Source organism: Castor canadensis, chromosome 14 (assembly GCF_047511655.1).
Source record: "Castor canadensis chromosome 14, mCasCan1.hap1v2, whole genome shotgun sequence".
Classification (NCBI taxonomy): Eukaryota; Metazoa; Chordata; class Mammalia; order Rodentia; family Castoridae; genus Castor; species Castor canadensis.
In genome coordinates, this window is record NC_133399.1 from 33,224,382 (window position 1) to 33,246,663 (window position 22,282).

Sequence of the window (22,282 nt, forward strand, 5' to 3'; positions counted from 1 at the left end):
ACTTGCATTTTAATTAGTTTGAACAACTTTAAAATAAATAAGTAGCTTGCCCCAAAATGTTTATTTTTCTGGCTGTAGGAAGATATAATTTCTCATAAGACCTAATATTTTGATGTATTTCCACAATAAGATAAGAAACCAATAAATCCATCTAATTCAGCAACATTCATTACAAAAAAATAGGAAATAGTATTCATGTCGTATCATCAAAAATCTTTGCTAAAAAGAAGTTATTTTGACAATCTCAACTGGGAGTCAAAACAATGAGACAAATGTTTCCAAAGTTAGAGATTATGGTCAGGGCGTTATTTTAGGGAATTTTTTATTATGAGTGAAGAAGAATATAGAATTTTTAACACAAAGGAATAATTACTCTGACATTTAGGACAAAAAAGACTAAAAAGAAATATCCTTATATTAAATGAACATGTTGACCTCATTATACCTTTAGTCAGTGTAATCCTTAGTCATTAGCTGAGATATAGGTTTTTAAACATGACAGTATTGCTCTCCCTGTGAAAGAAACGCCTTTAGAAACATTTCAGAGAATTTATTATAAAAACTTTTGAGTGGAGTCCTGGGGTAGTTGTAAAAATGTGGAGGTACAGAGAATGCTATTTTTAAGACTGTAAAATGACTTTTTGATGCTTAGTACAAAATAACCTGATTTGAACTTGAGATTTCCAGATGGAATTTTGTTGAATTCCTCTGTTGAAGAATTCTATATTTAAATTAAAAGATGTAAGGAGTTGTTAAGTGAGGTCAAGGTGCTCTGATATACAGCAGCAATGTTATTGTAGTGTGTGTGCATACATATGTGCATGAGTATGTATTTATATCATGTGTGCACATGGACCATGGCAGTGTAGACATGTTGGAGGGAGCCATCCAGAGACACTTTTAAAGACCCAGGTATACATTCTTTGGTTGCACTTGGGTTTGAACTTAAGTTCTTGCACTTCCTAGGCTCTTGTTCTATGACTTGACTCTTGCCCCAGCCATTTTTGGCTTTAGTTAGTTTTTGGATAGAGTCTTATATTTTTGCTGAGGGCCAGTCTCAGACTATAATCCTGCTACCTATGCCTCTAGCATATCTAGGATTACAGGTGTATGTCCGCACACCTGGATAGTTTGTTGAGATGGGCTGTCACTAAATTTTTGCCAAGGCTAGCCTTAAACCATGATCTTCCCTATCTGTGCCTCCCAAGCTTCTGTGACCACAGGAATGAACCACCACACGTGGCCCAGTTACATATTTTGCCATATTTGAGAGATGTGGTTTGCAGACTGCTTACTGCTCAGGTCTTTTTAGCAGGTGCCCCCAGGGAAAAATGATTCAGAAAAGTTTGTATGCATTGTTGGGACAGCCTACACCAAGGACTAATCAAAGTGTGGGTGGAATGGCCAGATCCCTTTGTCCCAGCTCAGAACTCCAAAGGATGATATCAGCTCCAGAGCACTGTGTTATGAGCTGAGGTCTTTCCTGCATCTATGCTACTTTCTTGTTTTAGCAACTCTGGGGTTTTAACTCAGGGCCTCATGCTTAGGCAAGCACTCTTGATGCTTGAGCTACTCTGCCAGCCCTTTTCTTGTGATTTTTTTCTGAGACAAGGTCTCACTGTACTATTTGCCCAGTACTGGGACTGACTTTAAACCCGTGATCCTCCTGCTGTCTGCTCCCTGAGTAGCTAGAATTGCAGGGATGAGGCACTGGCACCAGCACCAGTTTATTATAATTTCTTCCTGTTCTGCTGGTGTCATTCTCAACAAAAGGCCCCAAGAAACTTCTTGAACACAAATTACCATCTCAGTCTGTTTCCTAATGAACCCAAATTAAGACATTAAGCATTCTTATTATTGTCACTTTTTGCAAAAAGTTAATTTCTGGATTTATAATTGTTGAAGGGTGATGAAGTTCAGATGGATTCCTGAATTTAGTCAAACTAACCATGAGTAAGAACTAGGATGGTAAGATGATGCTTTATTATTTTGCTAGCCTGATACCTTGTGTATCTTCTCACTGCAGATTTCCATACAATTGTCTAAAACATTAAAACAAACCCTTTCAATCCTATTATGCCCATTACCCTTCCAACTACCTAAATCATCACTACCATTGCTTTTTAAAGACAGCAGTGAGGAAGCTGAATGATCCTCTGAGAGTGAAAGGGCTTACATTTGGACCAGGAAGAAAATGCTTCATGGAGGGATAGTTGAGTTGACAAAAACTGTATCTTTCCAACATGGCATTAGAAATTCTGTGGTACTTTAGATAAATAGGATACAACAAAGAAATCCAGTAAGATGTCATTTGGACATGTCAATCTTTAAGTCCAAGCTGAGAACATGCATGGCATACTTATCAAAGCACTTGACTCTTTTCCAAGTTTCTCTGTATTTTGGATTTCCACTATTTTCTCAATGTATTTTATAGTAATAATTGCCTTTTTAAAAAATGTTGACAAGTTATAATTTTTGGAGAATGTTCTTATGGGGAGAAATCTGATCTTTAGATCCAGCTTCTCAGAAACTAGAATTTGGGCATTGCTTCACAGCTTGGTCTTAAATTAAAAAGGCCTGATTGAAAACATAGGTACAGATTCAAATAACGAAAATGAATAGCTTTTTAATGAAGTTATTTGGTGCAAAAACAGGGCTGGTAGATTGCTTTCAGAACCTGGGAAAGGACTGAATCCACAGATGAGATCAGGAAAACCCAATTTTGGAAAAAGAAAGCATCTGAGAATGAACCAGGAAAAATATCATACTAAGACAAGGGCAAGACCTAGGATAGTAAGCAACTGTCAAGTGTTTAGAGGTGCTGTGGTTTGAATGTTTATGTCCACTCCAAATTCATATGCTGAAACCTAGTTGCCAATCTGAATCTATTAGAAAATGGGACCTTTAGATATGATTAGAAATGGAATGAAAAGAGACCCAGAAATCTACCTTCCTCCATCCCACCATGTGAGTACACAGTGAAAAAACTCTACATCTGTGAACCAGAGAACAGGCCCTAACTCCACACTATATCTGTGAGAACCATGATCTTGTACTTCTCAAACTCAGAAATGTAGAAAATAATTTTTTTGTTTATAACTACCCAGGCTATGGGGCTTTGTTAAAGCAGTTCAAATGAGTGAAGACAGAGGAAGGAAGGAAAAGAAGAAAAGCATCATTGGAAAAAAACTTTGGAAAACCTCAGAAAGAAAGAAACTATACATATAGGAGGAAATCAGAACGTATACATTCCACTTAATATTTGCAAAAAAGAAGTTTGGTCCTAAGCAAACAGACTTAGGTATGCTCTCTTCCACATAAACCTTTGAAGATTTTCACTAAGATTTAGAGCATGACTTGGCAATTTGTTTTGTGGCATCTTAATGGGTGGGTGTATCTCAGATTTATATAAATGCCTTTGGTTTGGGTGACCAATAAAACATCTAACCAGAAAAAAAAAGATTTAGAGCATGTTCTCTACATTTATTCACAAGTCTAAAGGTATTTAAACTCAGTTTCTTCTCACTGCAGTTCTTATAAGACAAAAAAGTTCTATCCAACTTAATCTACTTTAGTCTACATACATTTTAAAAGGTTAAAACTCAGAAGATAATGATGATAAAGCTTGATCATTTATAAATCACTTATGGTATGTACTGTTGTCATTATTTTATACTCATGAAGACTTAAGGTGTAAGTAATATTATAAGTAGACACCTTGCCAGGATCTTTCAGAGTCAGGACACAAACACTGGCTTCTAGACACCTAGATTAATTCTCATTACACAATTCCAAGGAACTTTTCTAAATCTATAACAACACCAAGACAGAATCAGATACCCTGTGCCTACTTCATATATGTTACTTTAAGGAACATTCTGTGATTAACATATGTTTGCCATTTTCTGACACCTAGTGGTTTCCTAGACCTAAACATGTGCGGTTACTTTTTGAGGTTCCAAATCACAAAACACAGAACTCAGACTAGACACTTTCTAATATTCTTTCCAGGTAAAAAAATCTAACTGGTTTGCTCTCTAGTAAATGATGCATAAGCCTTTACCATCTGTTAGCCTGTGGAGGTGTACTGGTGTGTGTGTGTTGGCATGAAAGATTTTCCATATTGATTACATCCAAAAAGCTACTCTTCACATGAACTTTTCATATTTTGAAGACTTCCAGTAGGTTAAACAATGTCTATATAGTATTAATTCAACAGTACATATCTGTTGTTCATTAGGGAATGTTTAATGATTCAAAAGTTACCTACATTGAAAGGTGTAGTAGTGCTTTCCTATAATTCCAACTACTCAGGAGGCATAGGTAAGAGAATCATGGTCTCATGATCTGAATCCAGACTTTGGCCAAAAACACAACAGCATATCCAAAATATAAGTAAAGCAAAAAAGAGCAAGGTATGTGATTCAAGCAGTAGAGCACAGATATTTCCCCCTCTATGAATTCTACTGTAAGCTTAGGGACACACCTATTAATATGATTTTCCAGTCCTAGTTAATTAAAGTTTATCTTATATGATTGTTAGCAACACCCACTGATCAGTCGCCCACTGATACAAAGTATGAAACAGTTTAAGAAAACTTATTAAAGCATATCTAGGTTTATACTTACAAGTCAATTGTGTCATAAATGCAATTGCTCAATTACAGTGATATATGTATAAACATAAATAAGTGAAATATATTTGGATCATTTGTCTTTATATATACTTTTCAGCATTCATACACAACCACAGAACATTTTATACAACATTGATGTGAACTTTAAGTCATACCCACTTATTTCTTTGCCTAGGCAATTGAGTGGCTCTGTCATAAATTCTTTCCTGTGTGTGTTACTAATACTGTCCATGAATTTTAGAAATACATCCACTACCCAAAAGGTACAGCATTATGTTTTATAAAATTTAAAATTGGAGACTAATAAATGACCTTAGTTATGTGAACTATTTAACATTCCAAGTTTATTCAGCTCTATTTTCAGAGGAGACATTTTGTCCTCATTAAGAAGCAGATGTTCAGTGGGATTCATTTGATCTTGTTACCTGTGGAGTATTCTGGTTGGCAATCATGAAATATTAGCTTTAGAGGAGATTTCTGAAAATACAGATTATGACAAACTAGATTGTGACAAACTAGCAACAATAGTTGCTGTTTCTTCTAATAAATGTTTGCCCATCCCAAGAATACACTTAAAGTAGTGAAGGATGAAAATGCTTCATGTGAGGAGGTAGTGGTAATCATATGTGGGACTGAGTTCCTACTTACTTGGAAATTAATATTGACTATCAATCTACAAATTATTGCATATATGAGATTCAATCTACTACTGTTCAAACTAACTTTTTAAAGTCATTATATTGTAACTAGGTGCCAATGGCTCACTCCTCTAATTCTAGCTATCTGGGAAGCTGAAATTGGGAGGATTGAGGTTCAAAGCCAACCAAGGGGAACAGTTCACAAGACCCCACTTCCAAAAATAACCAGAGCAAAATGGAGAGGTGGTGTTGCTCAAGTGGTAGAGTACCTGCTTTGCAAGAACAATATCCTGAGTTCAAACTCTAGTCCCACCAAAAACCACTTTATTTTCATACGCTTTATTATTGTTCCTGTATATACATTTTTGTTTATGTAATTGACATAGACAAAGGATATACAGTTCTTTCCCTGATGTTTATCTAATTATATATAACAACAGGTAAAAACATCCATTTATAAGCCCAAATGAAATTTTCCTATGGTCCATTTTATTAGGTATTAAAAATATGAAGAGAAATCTTTTACTATCTTTCTGAAAACTAAAATTAATATACAATTTAATTATTCATTTATATAGATGTCTGAATGAACTTAAAAATCTCAAGAAATAATGAGACAGAAATGAATGTATTATGGGGGAGAGTGAGGGAGCGGAGTAGGTAAGGGAGGGGGCGGGGGGAAGGGGGGAGAAATGACTCAAACATTGTATGCACATATAAAAGAAAAAAAAGAAATGAATGTCTTTTTTTGGAGTCACAAAGGTAGAATTATTTTACTGATTTACTTAGTCATCACTAGGATGAATTTCTCTATTATGTCATAAACTGGGACAAGTCACCATTATGGTATATCTATATATGGATGAGTTGCCATCTCAAATTAATTCTTTTACAAAAAATGTATCAGAAATTTATGGAAACCCTTGAAGAATCCAAACATTTAAAAAATAAAGAACAATTGAATAGAAATTTATTAATGCAAGCAATATAGAAGTTATAGATATTGACTTCAAGGTTTTTTATGAACTAAAGTAGTTCAAAAGACTTTTTGGTTTCAGAAATCATGGTATTAGAACTCATAGCATTCATTTTTAAGTAGATAGTAGAATCGAGATTATGGGGAAGAAAATATCCTTTCTATATATTTTTTGAAAATGAACTGACAGATGATTGCTGGGCAAATGAAGTTCCTCAGAATTTACATGGATCTACAAGGCAAATTCTTCTTATTGTTCCAAAATTAATGCTTCTGAAAAATGTTTCACCATAAATCATATTTCTTGTCTATGTCAAAGTTGAGCAAATACAATATGTGATTTAAGCCAAATTAAGCCTTTAATTAAAATTCCATGAACATATGAACACTAGAGGCAGTTAAAGAAAAGGAGTCACTGTAATATCCCATCTCCCTGTCTGGTCCTTCTCAGCCATCAACCCTCTTCCCCATTTAATCTGGTTAGCTGGCAATGTGTATGTTTTCTTGATCAACTACAGACCTCTAAGAGCTAGTCCCTGATAATCAGAGTAGATGGGCCTAACTTTACATCCTAAAATGGCTCTTGACAGAATATGGATTTGTAGGATGCTGTGGCTTATGCATAGAACAAAGATATAATTTATCACCAAGGATATTTTTGAGAGTGTAAATTGGTGAATATGCATAACTACTATATTAGTTAACTATTGCTACTGTAACAAGTTACAACAAACTTAGGTAAAACACAAATTTATTATCTTAAATTTCTAGGGATCAAAAAACCAAAATCAGTCTCTCTGGGCTGAAATCAACATGTTTGCCAGGCTGGCTCTTTCTGGAGGGGCTAAGATAAGACTCTGTTCTCTTGCTTTTTTCACCTGCTAGTGACCACATACACATCTTGGCATATGGCCTCTTGTCATATCATTCCAGTCTCCTGTTTCCATTATCACATCTCCTAAAACTAACTCTGATCTTCCTGCCTTTTTTCATAAATATTCTGATTATATTCATAAATATTGTGATTACACTGGACCCACTCAGATAATCCTGGATAATCTCAGTAGCTTATTTAATCACATCTGAAAACTCCCTTTTTACCCTGTAAGGTAGCAAATTTACAAGTTACTGAAATTAAGATACAAATATCTTTAGGGGAAATTATTCAGCCTAACATAGGTTAGTATATATAAACTGGACAATTCCAAGAAGACCAGGATATGGAATCACCTTTTTTTATTGTTGTGCTGGGTGGGAGTACATTGTGGTATTTACATGTACAAAGTATATCATACTTGCATTCACTTCCTCCACTTCTCTCCTTTGTCACCCTCCCTCCATTCCTGGAATAGTTTTAATAGTATCATTTATGCATTTACATACATATGTACACAGTATTTGCACTATATTCACCCCCTTACCCCTTTTCTCCACCATCTCACCCCTCCCACTGGTACCAACTCTCCCCCTCTCAGCAAGACCTGTTCTGCCTTTCTATTCTCTGATTTTGTAGAAGAAAAAAAGAGATAATATCATTTTTGCTTATTTAAAATAAAGATAGCTCCACAGGAAGTTTCCTTATGATATTTCCATGTATATATGTATTTGAACCACAATTGGTTCATCTCTTCCACTTTTCTTCATTCAACCTTAGTTGTTTTCTTCACCCTTTCTAATGACAGAAGTACATTTGCAAGATGATGAAATAGGATATCTCAGTTTTTGTTTCTCCTTAAAAAAGGAACAATTAGACAGATAATCAAGAAGGACAATAGCTCTGGAAATACTCCAAGTTTATTTAAGAAGTGTGAACAACACACTGAAGCCAAAAGCACAAGACAATATGGCACAAAATAAGTAAGAAAAAGGTTCATTTTACTTGTATCACTCTATTCCCAGGCCCAAAACTACTGCTGCGAAGACTCCCAGCCCATAAGTTCCCCTTGGTGGAAAAAAAGAAAAAAGGATGAACAACCACTTTCCCCAAACATTCCGGGCAGTTTCTGAAGGACTAACTTTGGTTTTTCTCCACTAAAATCATGAGTGAGTGTTGCATAACTGAGATATCTGGAGATGGTTAGGAACAAAGAACAGTGGGTTCTATCAGTGTCAGCCCTGCATTGGATGGCACTGCTATCCTCACCCTGATGAAGACCCTGGCAATCATAGAAGCTGTTGCAGACTCCTTGTAGCTGAGGACCAACAGTATTTGATATCATAGACTTTAGTAGTCTGCTCCAAAGAATACCCCAGTAGCCTGTGTGGTGAGAGCACTCATTTGCCTTCACATACTCCAGCTTCAGTCACGCTTGTTCATTATGCTAGCCCCAGTCCAGAAGCCATATTTACACATGCAGCTTGCCCCTACTGCCATACATGGGACTGCAGTTGGCCCTGGTCCCTGACTTTACTCTAGCCTTTGACATCCTGTAGTTGCCTGAAGTCAAACCTATCACCATGCACATGCCTGTAGCTATCCCTTGCACCCAAATGTATGCAACAATGCTGTCCTTAGTCCCCACTGCTACCTGTCCTACTCCTTTACTATTAGACCTGGAGGTGCTGCTGAGGCTTCAAACAGCCTTTACAACCACTATGAATACTCCACAGCTCTCACTAAAAAAGACCACACAGTTGTTTATGTAATGAACCCCAGCTATCCAAACTGACAAGAAAGCCTACACTCTGAACCTAGGGCTACCACATTCATTCACACATAGTGTCTGGCCCACAAGATCAAGTGCCAAAACATATTTCAGTGTTATCTTACCTCATAGGTGAAAGCCTTCTTTTACTGAAGACAGTCCATAAAGTCTAGAAGTGGCTGCTTCTTTAACTGTTCAGACAACCACAAAAAGCTGTACAAGAATCATGGATGATCAGGAAAACATGACACCATCAAAGGAACTCAATAAAATTCCAGTAACCAATCTCAGAGAAATAGGTGTCCGAAAACTACATGATAAAAATTCACTTATTATGTTATGTCTGTAGAAAGTATGTGGAATAGTAAGGGCAATAGTGGAAGTCACAAAAAATTATGTTTTTTGGTGAGCAACTAAACAAGGAAGTTTATATACTGTAACACACAAAAATAGTACAGATCTTCAATACATTTTGTCTTCCTGATGGATTTTTATTGGCATAAATTAAATTGTACATAGTAAAGGGTTTCATCATGACATTTCCACAGATACATATAATATATTTTGATCATATGAAACCCATGTATTATACTTTACCCACACATTTTAGCCAGATATTACTGTATCTATAACTGGGAAAGCAATAGACATTGCTTTCAAAAACAATAGACAAAGCAACAGACTTGTTAGGAAAGGATCATGGCATTAATTCAAACCACTTTTTTCTTCCATTAATAGTCATTCCTGAGTTGCATTTACACCCAGAGATGGTAAGACCCCAAATAGCCACTAAATCAGCCCTATTGTGATGTAGGTGTCTCTGGTGCATGATGTCAAGCACACAGTTGGAACTCCAAATGCAGATAGTAAGCAGAGTTTATATTCAAACAGTACTCCTGCTAATTACCATTTTGTCAGCAAGTGCACTGCACATTGTGTGTTCAAAGCATCATGTCATCATTAATTAATTAGCTGTAAGCACTATTGCAGTAGCACACAAAATTATGTGCAGGATAGAAAAGAAATTATTTTATGTAGAGTACACTTAAAAAGACGTTTATTTTTCTGTTCTTGTTTTTAGTTAGTTTTTTTGTTTTTCCATTGAACAGGATATATCATGCTCTCTCTTGCTTTTCTTTCTATGCTTATGCCATTCCTTTTATCTAGAGTACTCCCCCAGAGAACACCTATCCATCTGTTAGATATCATCATAAACATCACTTTCTCCTAGAGAAAGTTCTCCAGCCTTGCTGTGCCATTTCAGGGGCTCCTGCAGGCCCCTTTCATACAACTTTTCAGCCTCTGTCAAATATTCTGTTAAATTGTCTAATATCCATGATACACTTTAGGTTATTGAGGGTTGACATCACATAGGACTTGGTCACCATTGCATTGCTAGCACAGTGCCTGTAAAAAATGTATTATCCAAAAAGTGTTTTTAAATGAATAAAAATAAAATCTCTCTCATTAGCTCTCTCTCAGAGAAAGCTAATGAAAGTCAATTATTTCTAACAGGAGTTCTCACTCTAGAATAATTAATCTTCTCTGAACTTTGAATGGTTTATCTCATTTAATGCTCACCATGTTCCTTTAAGGAAGGAACATGTTCCCCTATTGCATATAAACAAGCTCGCAGAACATCAACATCAAGTGAGGACATTCTGAGACCATTATGAAGTAAGACAGAACAAGGTTACTTCATTGTTTTGTCTAAGCACTAACCAATATAAGGTCATTGTGGAAACTCCAAAAGAAACAAAACACCCTCCTCTCCTGGCTAACAGGAACTCCTCCTGTTTGTTTACTTATGTAGTTTTATGCTTGTTCTCATTTTCCATCTCTATAAATTTATTGAGAAACTGCTTTCAATTCTTTATAAAAATCACATACAGTAAATTTTGTTTCCTTGGATCCTTCTCAAAATCTCCCATCCAAAGCCTAAATCCTTTAATAAGTCTTTTTAAACATTTTCTTACTGAAACCCATCACAGTGATCCTTTGAAGAAGGAGAAACACAACTTGTTCAACTGGAAGCATGTTCCTCATCATTTCTGGTAGATGGCATTAACACTGAATTACATTATATAATGCATTGGACTGGAGAATGAAAATATGAAATTTTTTATTTATGAATATTTTGTTGAAAAGATTAATAAAAGTAATTTTAACCAGCATTTCGTGTACCACACAAACATGACTCCATGCCCTTATTCCTCCCTCCATGAGGTAGCTACATGAATCCCAAAATAACAAGAAGGTCACAAAAGGACACATGTTGCATTATTTCATTTATGTAAGATATCTAGAGTGGTTAAAATCATGGAAACAGAAAAGTAAATGGTGATTTCCTGGGGTTGAGGAGAGGGGGAAATAGGAAGTTTTCAGATGGATATGAAGTTTCCTTTTTATAAGAAGAAAAAGTTCTAGAGAACTTTTTACTACAAATGTAAATATAGTTAATACCACTGAAGTGTAGGGTAAAATTTACATTAGGTACTTTTTTTTACCACAGTTTGAAAAACCCCTCAAGACAAGAATGGGAATCTACCAGAGAGGATTTGTCAGGGAAGCTGTAGTATATAGCTCTCTCCTGGATAGTGCAACATACTGTAGCTGACTTGTGCCCAGCAACAAAGTTTGTACTTTATGCATTTAATCAGTGATAGCATACATGGTAACAGAATTTGAACCATGGTTTGGGTATACTGATGTTAGTTAATTTAACCATAGTAATTAAATTCATTTAAGGGTCTTTGACTTTCTTATCTGTGTTTCTCTCAAAGAATCTAGTAGTGTGTACTACGTTCAAGAAAAACTGATGAGAAAGACAAAGTCCCTCACTTCAACAAGTTTATAGTTTAATGGAAGTCAATAAATGAACTACATAAATTCTGTAACTTGACTGAGTCAAGGAATCAAAAAAAAAGATACTGTAGTTAATGATATAGAAGTCAAAGATTTTCAAATTGATTCCAATGGCTTGTGGCTTTCTACCAAAAAGATAAAAACATTGTTTGATTTTTCCTATTTTCCAAATATCATCTGTTTTTGCTGTTATAAGAATGTTATGATGGATAACTTTGCAATTAGAATTAATTTGAAGTGGAATATTTAGATAAGATAGCGTGAAGAATTTTCAAGCTGTTGATATTTATTGGTGTCCTTAAGATGTTTGTCTTCAATGCCATTAATTTCATGAGATCTGTTTTGATCACTCCACCAAAGGTAATTTCACTCATCTATGAACTTTTATATCATCTTTGAACATTTTGTTCATCAGGTTATATTATCCTATGCACAAAAGTGTGGAAACAATGCCTCCAACGTTTTAGCATACTATTTTTCTGGGGAACCAAAGTGAAGAAAATACCACACATTTCTTGCTGAATGTCAATAATAAAAGTTGTCACAGGAAATAAGAGTTTCAAAAACATTGTTTTCTCAGCTTTCTGGAATGAAAATCAATGTAAAATAATTAGTTACATTGGTGAAATATTTAGTAGTTCAGGGAAATTTTGTTATCTCAACAGTTAAATAAATCTTTGGAGTACTTCAAAGAAAGAAAATAAAAAAGAAATTTGGTCAACTTGTGTCTATCATCTTTGTTTTACCACCAAATTTGGTTCCACACTACTAATAGAAACAGTGCTAGTAGAGTACAAATAAACTAAAGGTTTATTTTTGATTTGGCATTTTGATTATGTTGGAGGTTTTGTCTACAGTCACATCTCACAATAACTTCAAAACTGCGAAGATCTGAATTGTGTTCCCTAACATTAATGTATTGGGGAGTTTATTACTCAACACAACAGTGTTGGAAGTTTGAGTCTTTGGGGAGGTATTTAGGTCATGAGGGCTCTACACTCATGAATAGATTAACACCAACACACAAGGGCTTCAGTAAGGAGTCTTGTTTCCTTTTTGCTCTTCCATCTTCTGCTATCTGGGTTAGGATGCAGCATTCAACTCTTCTGGAGAATGCAGGATCAAGGTGCTATCTTGGAAGCAGACAGCAACCCCAATTAGACAACCAAACATGCTGTTCCCTCAAACTTTCTACCTTCCAGACTGTGAAAAATAAATTTCTGTTCTTCATATATTACTCAGGATGTAGTATTATGTTTTATCAGCATAAATAGACAAAAGCAAATTCTGCATGTGAATAGTTAGCTATTTTTAAAAATTCAAATTTTGTACACCTCAGGATTTATCTGCTAACACAACTATAGAATAACTCTATATGCTTTTTTAACTCTCATTCTACTGTATCTCAGGGAATATCAAGATTATACCACATGAGCATTTTTCCAAAGAAATCTTCCAAATCATTGTACAAAAACTAAAGGAATATATGGATATTGTTTTAATTTCCCTTTACATCTGTGATCAAAAAGTGAAGAAATGGAGACTTTTAATTTCTGATCTGTTGTATAAACAACTTATAAGCTAACATTTTTCAAAATAACAAATAAAAAGTTTACCAAACTGAAAGATCAAGAACACTTTTTAGAACTTTCAGAGAAATGAGGTCTCAGGGCAAACAACTGCCCTCCAAATTAGGATATATAAACAGACAAACACAGCAAATCAGAATTTACCAAATCAAAACCCACAGTAGAGGTATAAGTAAGCCTATACCTAAACCATTATCTGTGTAGGAAACCCTGAATTATTGAAGGCACAGCAACAAGTCTGAGAGTTAAAAACTCCAAAGGGACCAGACAAAGGGGAGCCCCATATTTTTGTGAGTTTTATCTCCAAGAACTCTACCAGCTTTTTATGGTGAAACTTGAAGAAAAATATCTTCATGTATCTAGAAAGAGGGGAGGGAAAGGAATCACTTATCCTACTTTACAAATCTTGCCCTCAGGAAAAACTATTTTACCAGAACCTTACCTGCTGTTTTTTTTTAATCAGAGCTTACCCTACTTTCAGCAAGGAAAATACCCAACAACAGCTCCATCTAGCCATCTTGCACAACCTGTTGGTGGAAAATAAAACTGAGAAGCACCATAAACTTCACAGTCAAAAGGATTAGGTTCACCAAAACACAGAGACTTCATCATAGGATTATAGAGTACTTCCTCTTACCCACACCTTACCAGTACACCACACTCTGCACACCAAATACAGATTTCAACAAAACTGATGAAACATCAGGTTGGCAAGGTGATTCAGGCTTGAAACCCCAGAACTCAAGAGGTTGAGGTAGGAGGATTGCAAGGTAATATGTTAATTACTGATAACACTCAGGTTTTGTTTATGTCATCATATTTAGCAAACATGTGGCATGTTTTGCTTGTCTGTTAACACTACCAGAAAGAATTAGCAGTTACCCACCAATTAAAGATGGCAGCTGACAACCACAAGACACATAATTCTAATTCTTGTCTCTTTACATTTGCTACTTTACAGTAAATTCTGAATTTAAAAATGTATTTTTTTCTCCCTCTCCAGAGCTACCAAGTTTTTCCTCTCCAGTACATGAGGAACTAAAACACTACCTTAATCTCCTGAGTCCTTATCCTAGGTAACCATTGGTCAGCAAGCAGGCAGCATACATACCTCTAGGCATATGATTCAAACTAAGAAGTAGAAAGTTTTGCTGATGCTTAATGATCAAAAAATGACACCTTCATAGAACTCTTACAGATCTGGTATAGTGATTCAGCTTGTAACTGGTTTAGTCCCTGAAATACTGCCACCTTCAGGAAGAAATGAGGGGATCAGCAATTGCAGTCTGAGTGGGACCTCATATCCAAACTGTACACTTCCTGCCCTTCCACTAATAATCTAAATTACTTCTCCCATATATCTAAATGTTAGTAATCCATTTCGGCAGGTATTTTTACTTAATAGTTTCTCCTTTGAAACAACTAGAGATTATAGTGCAAAACTTTCCAGAAATAGTAAATGGAAAAAAAATCACTATCATCAAATGAAAACTACTTTAGTTAACTGGGTATTAAATTATAAAGCAAGAAAAAAAAGCTCCAAATTATTTTATGTGCTCAACTGATGAGTTACATATAGAAAACCTAAGTACTTTTAATAATTATTAACTATTCTTTTAATAATTCAAAACCAATTTATACATTTTATAATAAAAATTTATTTTTTAATATATGTTATAAATTAAATTGAGGCTTCTACCATAGGAGATTTTCTCCCTTTTTATACATGGCTGTTCCTTTATGGACTAACATACAAATTAAAAGTAGCTTTATGTCAGCTTTCTGATGCTTAAGTACAGTATTTCAGTTTGCATCAATAATGTTCTCTCTCTCTCTCTCTCTCTCTCTCTCACTCTCTTCCCTTTGAGGCCCTTTTGTTTTTCTGTATTTCATAATCTGCTTCTAATCCAATTTATTATTTTTCTATTTGCTTATTCTTTCTCCTCTCTTTTCTCCCATCTTACTCCTGTCTTCATTGTTTTAATTTTTCTTCATTAGGAAGTTCATTTCTGAATTGACAATCCAGCAAGTATTTTATGCCCTGTAGGATATAATGTATATAGCACCCTCTCTCTGCTTGATCTTTATTAAAAACCCATTCTGTACTATCTACAATACCAACATGTACTTTTCAAAAGCAAAAGTTTTATGAAACGTACATTTTATGAACTTTTTTTGAAATGCATATTTTATCAAACATTCAATGTATAGTATGACTGGAAAAGACACATACATAAAACATCACTTATTTTAAACATCTAAAGCAATTTGACAGTTACAGTGATGTCAGATCTTTCCAGATTAATTTTAAGTTTGTATAAGTTACGTTTCCATTGTGATAAATTAGGAAGGAAGAAAAAACTTTTTAATAACTTTGACCATTACATAAAGGAAACTACTAGAGAAAATAACTACTACAAATCAAGTTTTTTGTGGTAAAGGATATTATTAAATGATATTGTATACTATGAGATATTAAAATATATAATAAAATAATAACTAAAATGACATGGAAATGATGTCTAAAAGATGTGAGGAAGAGACCTTAATATAGATAAGGATTTAATGTGTGTTAGAGTTACTCTTTTTTAAGAAGGGGTAACTATTTGAAGAAAACAATAAAATTAGAATGTTTACTTTATAAATAAATCCCAGAAAAAAAAACAATGTTTTCAGCTTGGATGGTAGGTAGAGATTTAACACCCTTATCTCCAAAGATATCATAGAAATAATAAAGTAGATACCTATACAACAGAACTGAGCAAAGGTCATGGACAGATTATTCAAAAGAAAATTATTCTCTAATATAGGCTTTAAATGTTCAACCTCATTAATAATAAAAATGAAAGTTTTGGTTCTAAGACTGGTGTTTTTTAAAATCATGATACACAGTTTCAGAAAGTTGTTGCAAAAATGACAGACACAATCTTTTTGAATAACACTTTCACATTGTACATACAGAGTCTTAATGACTTATTATCTCTGCGATTTCTTAGGACACCATTATGTGTGTTCAACATGAAGGGAAATCACTGAAATGTAAAAAGAATTTATGCACAAGAATCATCTGATTGCAAACTGGTAAAACAAATGGAATTTATAATGAGATACTGTTCAGCTATTATTCAGTTTAAAAATGAATTAGTAATTGAATGTGTTCAAGTATTTATTAAGCTATTCAACAGTAGCTAAACTACATTTCATCACATAAGTACATCTGTACTTATATACACAGAAAGAGTTGATTTTTTTACCTGACTGGTCAGACCATGGTTAATTTCTGTATTTTTTTTTAAAAACTGCTTATTTTTTTATCGAATTTTCAATAATAATGACATTTTAGTCATTATTTATTTAGTTTATATCATTGAAAACTCTTATTTTAATTCCATGATGACCTATAAATAGCTCTGTCCAACAGAAATATAAAAAGCATGTATAATTTTAAATTATCTAGTAAGAAAAGGCAAAGGAAGTAAGTAAAATTAAACTTAATATATTTAATTTAATATATCTGAATATCATTTTAGCATTTAATCAGTATTATTCAAATGTATTGATATAGTTTATCTTTCTTATCATGTTAAGTCATTGCAATATGTTGGGATTTTACATGGGTAGCACATCTCAGTTTGGTTCCTAAATTTTAACTGGAAATTTTCGGTCAGTATTTAGATTTTGCAAAACTTACTGTTGCTAAAGTAGGTTAAAATTCCAAGTTTTTTCAACGTAAGTTTTCCGGTAACTGACTTGAGAATCTATTTTGACATTTAAATTGAAATGAATTAAAATTAAGCAAAATTTAAAAAATCAAAATTCTTATGCTGGGGGTGTAGCTCAGTGGAAAAGAGTTTGCCAAGCTTGCATAGGACCCTGAAATTGGTCTCCAGCACCACACACACACAGACACGCAATCAAGATTCACACCATCACTACCCACATTTTGTGTGTGTGGCTAGAAGGCAAGTTACTGGTCATATGTCCTCTTGGAAGCGATTAGTAGTGAAATACTGGTATTGGGCCTGCTACTTCATGGGGAACATGCCTAAATACACCTACTACTCATTAAGCTCAAATATAAATTACAATCATGCTAAGAGAATTTCGTGTGTGCATACCTACTTTCCTGGCTTCCATTTACTGTCACTGAATCATATGTGTCTTAGATTATTCCCAACATAATTGACTATAAAAAGAGAAGCAATATTCTATGCTGGAAATGAGGTATTGCTCTTTGAAATCCACTGGCTGCATGTTTTTACATTCCTTTGCTGGTTTAAGAAAAGATTCTGCCAGTATACAATTTCTAATAGTAAACACTTAACAGTGAGATAAGTGAAAAACACAGGCATATTGCTTTTTATAATAGATGCATTTATGGTGTCACAGGCAATAGAACTTTCTCAAATATTTAAGGAGTCTTAGATGGTCCAAAGGAGTGGAACTAATGAACTGTCCAAAGCACAGCTGCACTTCCCAGCTGTTCATACAAACTGGAAAAGACCTTTCTGCCAGAAACCATTCTCTGGAGCACTAATATTGAAGTATTTTAAAATCATTATAAATTGGACTCAAATTCTTACAAACTGATTTGAGAAACTGTGACCTGAATACTAGCAATGGCATAGCTAAACGAGAAGACACACATTAATTTGTCTGGCAATGGTATCAGCTGTTTGGAAAAATTATATCATGAAGAATGTTTTCTCTCCTTCCTTTGAAAAAATATATTCTCACAAAGACCACTGTCCTCACATTGAAACATAAATAAAATGTTAAACGTACTAGAATGTGATATGTGATAACATAAGAGTATGCAAGAACCACTAATTTCAATGTTTCAATCAATCAACCACCAGGTTTAATTATATCTGGTACCAGGCAATTCAGCAGTTGTCAGGAGAAAACAAACTTAAGTGACAAAGTTTTTAATAAGAGGGATTAGGTTTATCAACCTATGCCACATAAGGCAGCATATAGTTAAATCACAAGTGAGTGATCAAACACCCAGTTCTAGTTCTAGGCTAGAAGAGTGATTTCTCCAAGTGGGGTCAAGGGTTCTGTGAGATTAAAATGATTTTCATGAAAAACCTAAGGTATTATTTGACTTTTTATAGGGTCACATTTTCACTGATGGTAAGTAAAACAGCAGTTGCTTCAGCAAAAGCAAGGCAGTGGCATCAAACTGTAGTAGTTCAATAGTCTTGTTCACAGAATAAATATGTCTTGAGACTCCTAACTGGATGTCTGAAATGTGCATAGTACCAAACACTATATATGCCATATTTTCCAGATACATACAAAGCTATTATAAAGTTTAATTTGTACATTAGGCATGGTAAGACATTGACAGCAATAACTGATAATAATATAGAATAGTTATAACATTATAGTATACTATAATAGTTATAATATTATAGTTTACTATAATAAAATTATTTGAGTTGAGGATGGTGGCTCATACCTATAATCCCAATTACTTGTGAGGTAGAGGTTGGGAAGGTCACAGTTTGAGGCCAATTCCAGCGAAAAAGTTAGCAAGACTCCATCTCAACCAGCAAGCTATTTGGGAAGCTTAGGTAGGAGGATCAAAGTCTCAGGCTGGGCCTAGAGAAAAACAAGAAACCCTATCTGAAAAACAACTAAACAAAAAGGCTGGAGGTGTAACTCAAGTGGTAGATCGATTGATTAGTAACTGTGAGGCCCTGAGTTCAAATGCCAGCATTAACAACAAAGAAAAAAAGAAAGTCGAATGAACGTGCTGTCTCTCCAGTACCTTACTATACTCATTTGTCTTGTGATATATGAGATGATAAAATGCCTATACAATGAGATGGAGTGAGGTGAATGATGTAAGCATACAATACTTGCACACCAGCACTTCAATTTTGCAACAGCCAATCTAGTGGCCAAAATGACTGCTGAAAGAATAAAGGTTAGCAACTTACACAGCATAGGCACACTGAATGTAAGCAGACTGTCCTGGGCAGGATGGAACAGGAAAGCACAAATTCTTCACGCTTCTCAGAAGGTCACACACTTTAAATCTTACGAGTTGTTTGTTACTGAAGTTTACCATTTACTGTTTTCAGGCCACAGTTAACCTCAGCTAACTGAAACCACAGAAAGCAAAACTTCAGGAAATGAAATCACAGATAAGGGAACACTATATAGCTGCTATATTTTTCATCACCACACATTTACACTACCAACAACAAAAAGCTTGCTTTGCTCAAGAATGTGATCAATAAAGCATTAAAATTACTAATTTTTTTAAATCCTGACTGCTCAGCACAGGTCTTTTTAACACTCTGTGAGACAAAATGGAAAGGCTACCATAACCTGCTTCTGTCACACACAGAAATATGACAGTTGTCTAGGAAAATCACTGGTACAATTGTGTTTCAAGTTAAACTAGTTGCTTTTTAAAATGTATTAAACAGCATTTTATTTGAAAGAACAACTGACTGACAGATAAACTGTGGTTAGTCAGCCTTGAATATTTGGCAGATATTTTCTCAGAAATTGACAAGATAAGGCTATCACTTCAAGCAAAACAACTGACAATATTTTAATGATAAAGATTTACTTATAAGCCAAATTAGAATATTGGAAAGAGTGTATCTTAATGTGCAAATTTTTCCTGATGAAATAAAGCTAATGAAAATATTTTTGAGAATGTGTGGTGAAACAGACATTTGGAGGATATGCATAATTCATTAAATCAATATATTCCAAATAACCAGTGAATGTTGCTACAAATGATCTGCAGCTAAAAGATCCACTCAATAGACCATCGGATCTTAATTGCACAGTACAAAAAGTATGCCAATGTGAATTTAAATTCTATGCTGCAACTAACTTTTTAGAACTACCACTTGGAAGATTTGGTGGTAGTATCAAATTCTATCCATAGTTAACCAAAACACATGTGATACAGAGCAAATATGAGAATCTATCTGCCATGTTAAAGCCAGATAATAAAGAGCTTGCAAAATGTAAAACATTTTTTCAGTTTGGAGGGGGAAGAAATGTGATTAATTTTCATTAAAAATATATCATTATTTTAATATGTAATGGCTTATCATTATTACCAATTAAGTGACAAAAAATATTTCAAACATTTCTCCAACTCTAACTTCTAATATGGAGAAAATTGATAGATATAATCCACATAAACAAAAGGGATTCTTTGCAGGATCTTAAAATGTAAATGTATGAGAATAGCAGAACTAGAGAAAATGGAGCAATCAGTGAAAACTAGGGATACTGTTCTCTGAGACTCTTATTGCATAATCTCCAACATACCTCTTCTATCCTCCCCTTCACGACCCAAAATTGTGCTGGTAATTATATATTATGGATTTATACTAAATGCATTATAAAATCTCCAACTGCAGCACAACTCCTTTATAATCAGAGATTTTTCATTAAGTGGCTGAACACAACACATGGAATAAAAATGTTGTATGAGAATTTACCATGTATTCATGGCTCCTTTCTATGTACAAAATCTCTTTTAATACTTACAGTCATTTTTATAACTCTTCCACGAACCTGTTGTGATTAAGTCTATTATCCAGCAAACAAACTACATTCATTAAGTAATAGTCAATTCATTTTCCTATTTTAGATTTACTCTAGAGCTCTTTATCTATATACTCCCAGGCAAAGCAAAAACATTGGATCTTAGGTAATCTAAGTAATCATACAGTTTTGAAATTTTAAAGTTGTCATCTCCTTCTGACCCATTTTGGGGATTTATTTATTTATTTCAATTATTCTGGTCTTTGAACTCATGTCCTTACATTTGTGAGGCAAGCATTCTACCAGTTGAGCCATGGCTCCAGTCCTTTTTACACTAGTTATTTTTCAGATCGTGTCTTATGGGATCCAGCCTGGACTGAGATCCTCCTACCTATGCCTCCTGCCTACCAGGGATCACACAGGCATGGACCATAATGCCCAGCTCATTAATTGATTGAGATGGCATCTCCCTAGCTCTCTGCTCAAGCTGGCCTGGAATCACCCAGACCCTCCTGATTTCTTCTTCCTGCGTAGCTGGGATTACAGATCTGATAAGGATAGTTGAAAGCAATGGAATTTATATTTAAAAATAAATTTAATAAGTGAATGATCAATAAAGTGAAATGATCAATAAAGCAGTACATAGCAAATTATACTGATCTGATCATTACCTGTTGTATACATGTATTGAAATATTGTCCTGTACCTCATAAATATGCATAATATGTATTTCTGTATAAAATTATATATCAATATCTATATCTGGTAAAAATCATGAAACTTAAAGGCCTAGTACAATTTTATTTGTTAAAAATTATACATCTTTAACTATGCATATTAAAAATCAATAAAACTAGAACCTCTAGTACAGACTCAGATTATATGAACTGAACAAAGGAATTGAGTTTATAGAGTTAAAGCATTTGTCAAACATCACAGATCTAGACAGAAAATCAGTTAAGTCTTAAACCCAAGATTAAATATACTTAGATTTCATGTAATTTGGACATTTTAGAAAATGTGGTGATGGAAGTATCAGGCATTCTGTCAGATTGCCAGGGATCCTGTCACTGTGATTCACTCTAGAAACCCAAGCGCTAAAGCCACTGCAGTTTTCTGGGCTGAAACTGTAAGTGCAGAGCTGATGTAAACCCCAAATCCTGCTACATAGAACAAGGAAATATACAACAAGTGCAGATAGTCAGTCTCTGCTAGGCTATAGGAATGTCAATAATCTACCACCATCTTTATCTTCTCCCAAAACATATGAAATTATTGAACTAATTAGAGATACAATTTTTCATTAACTACTAGCATGGAGTACCTCTTTACCTATTATTGGAATCTCTTTCTTATTATGGGGAATATGAATAAACAAGAATACTCCTGCTTTCTAGGGAAATCT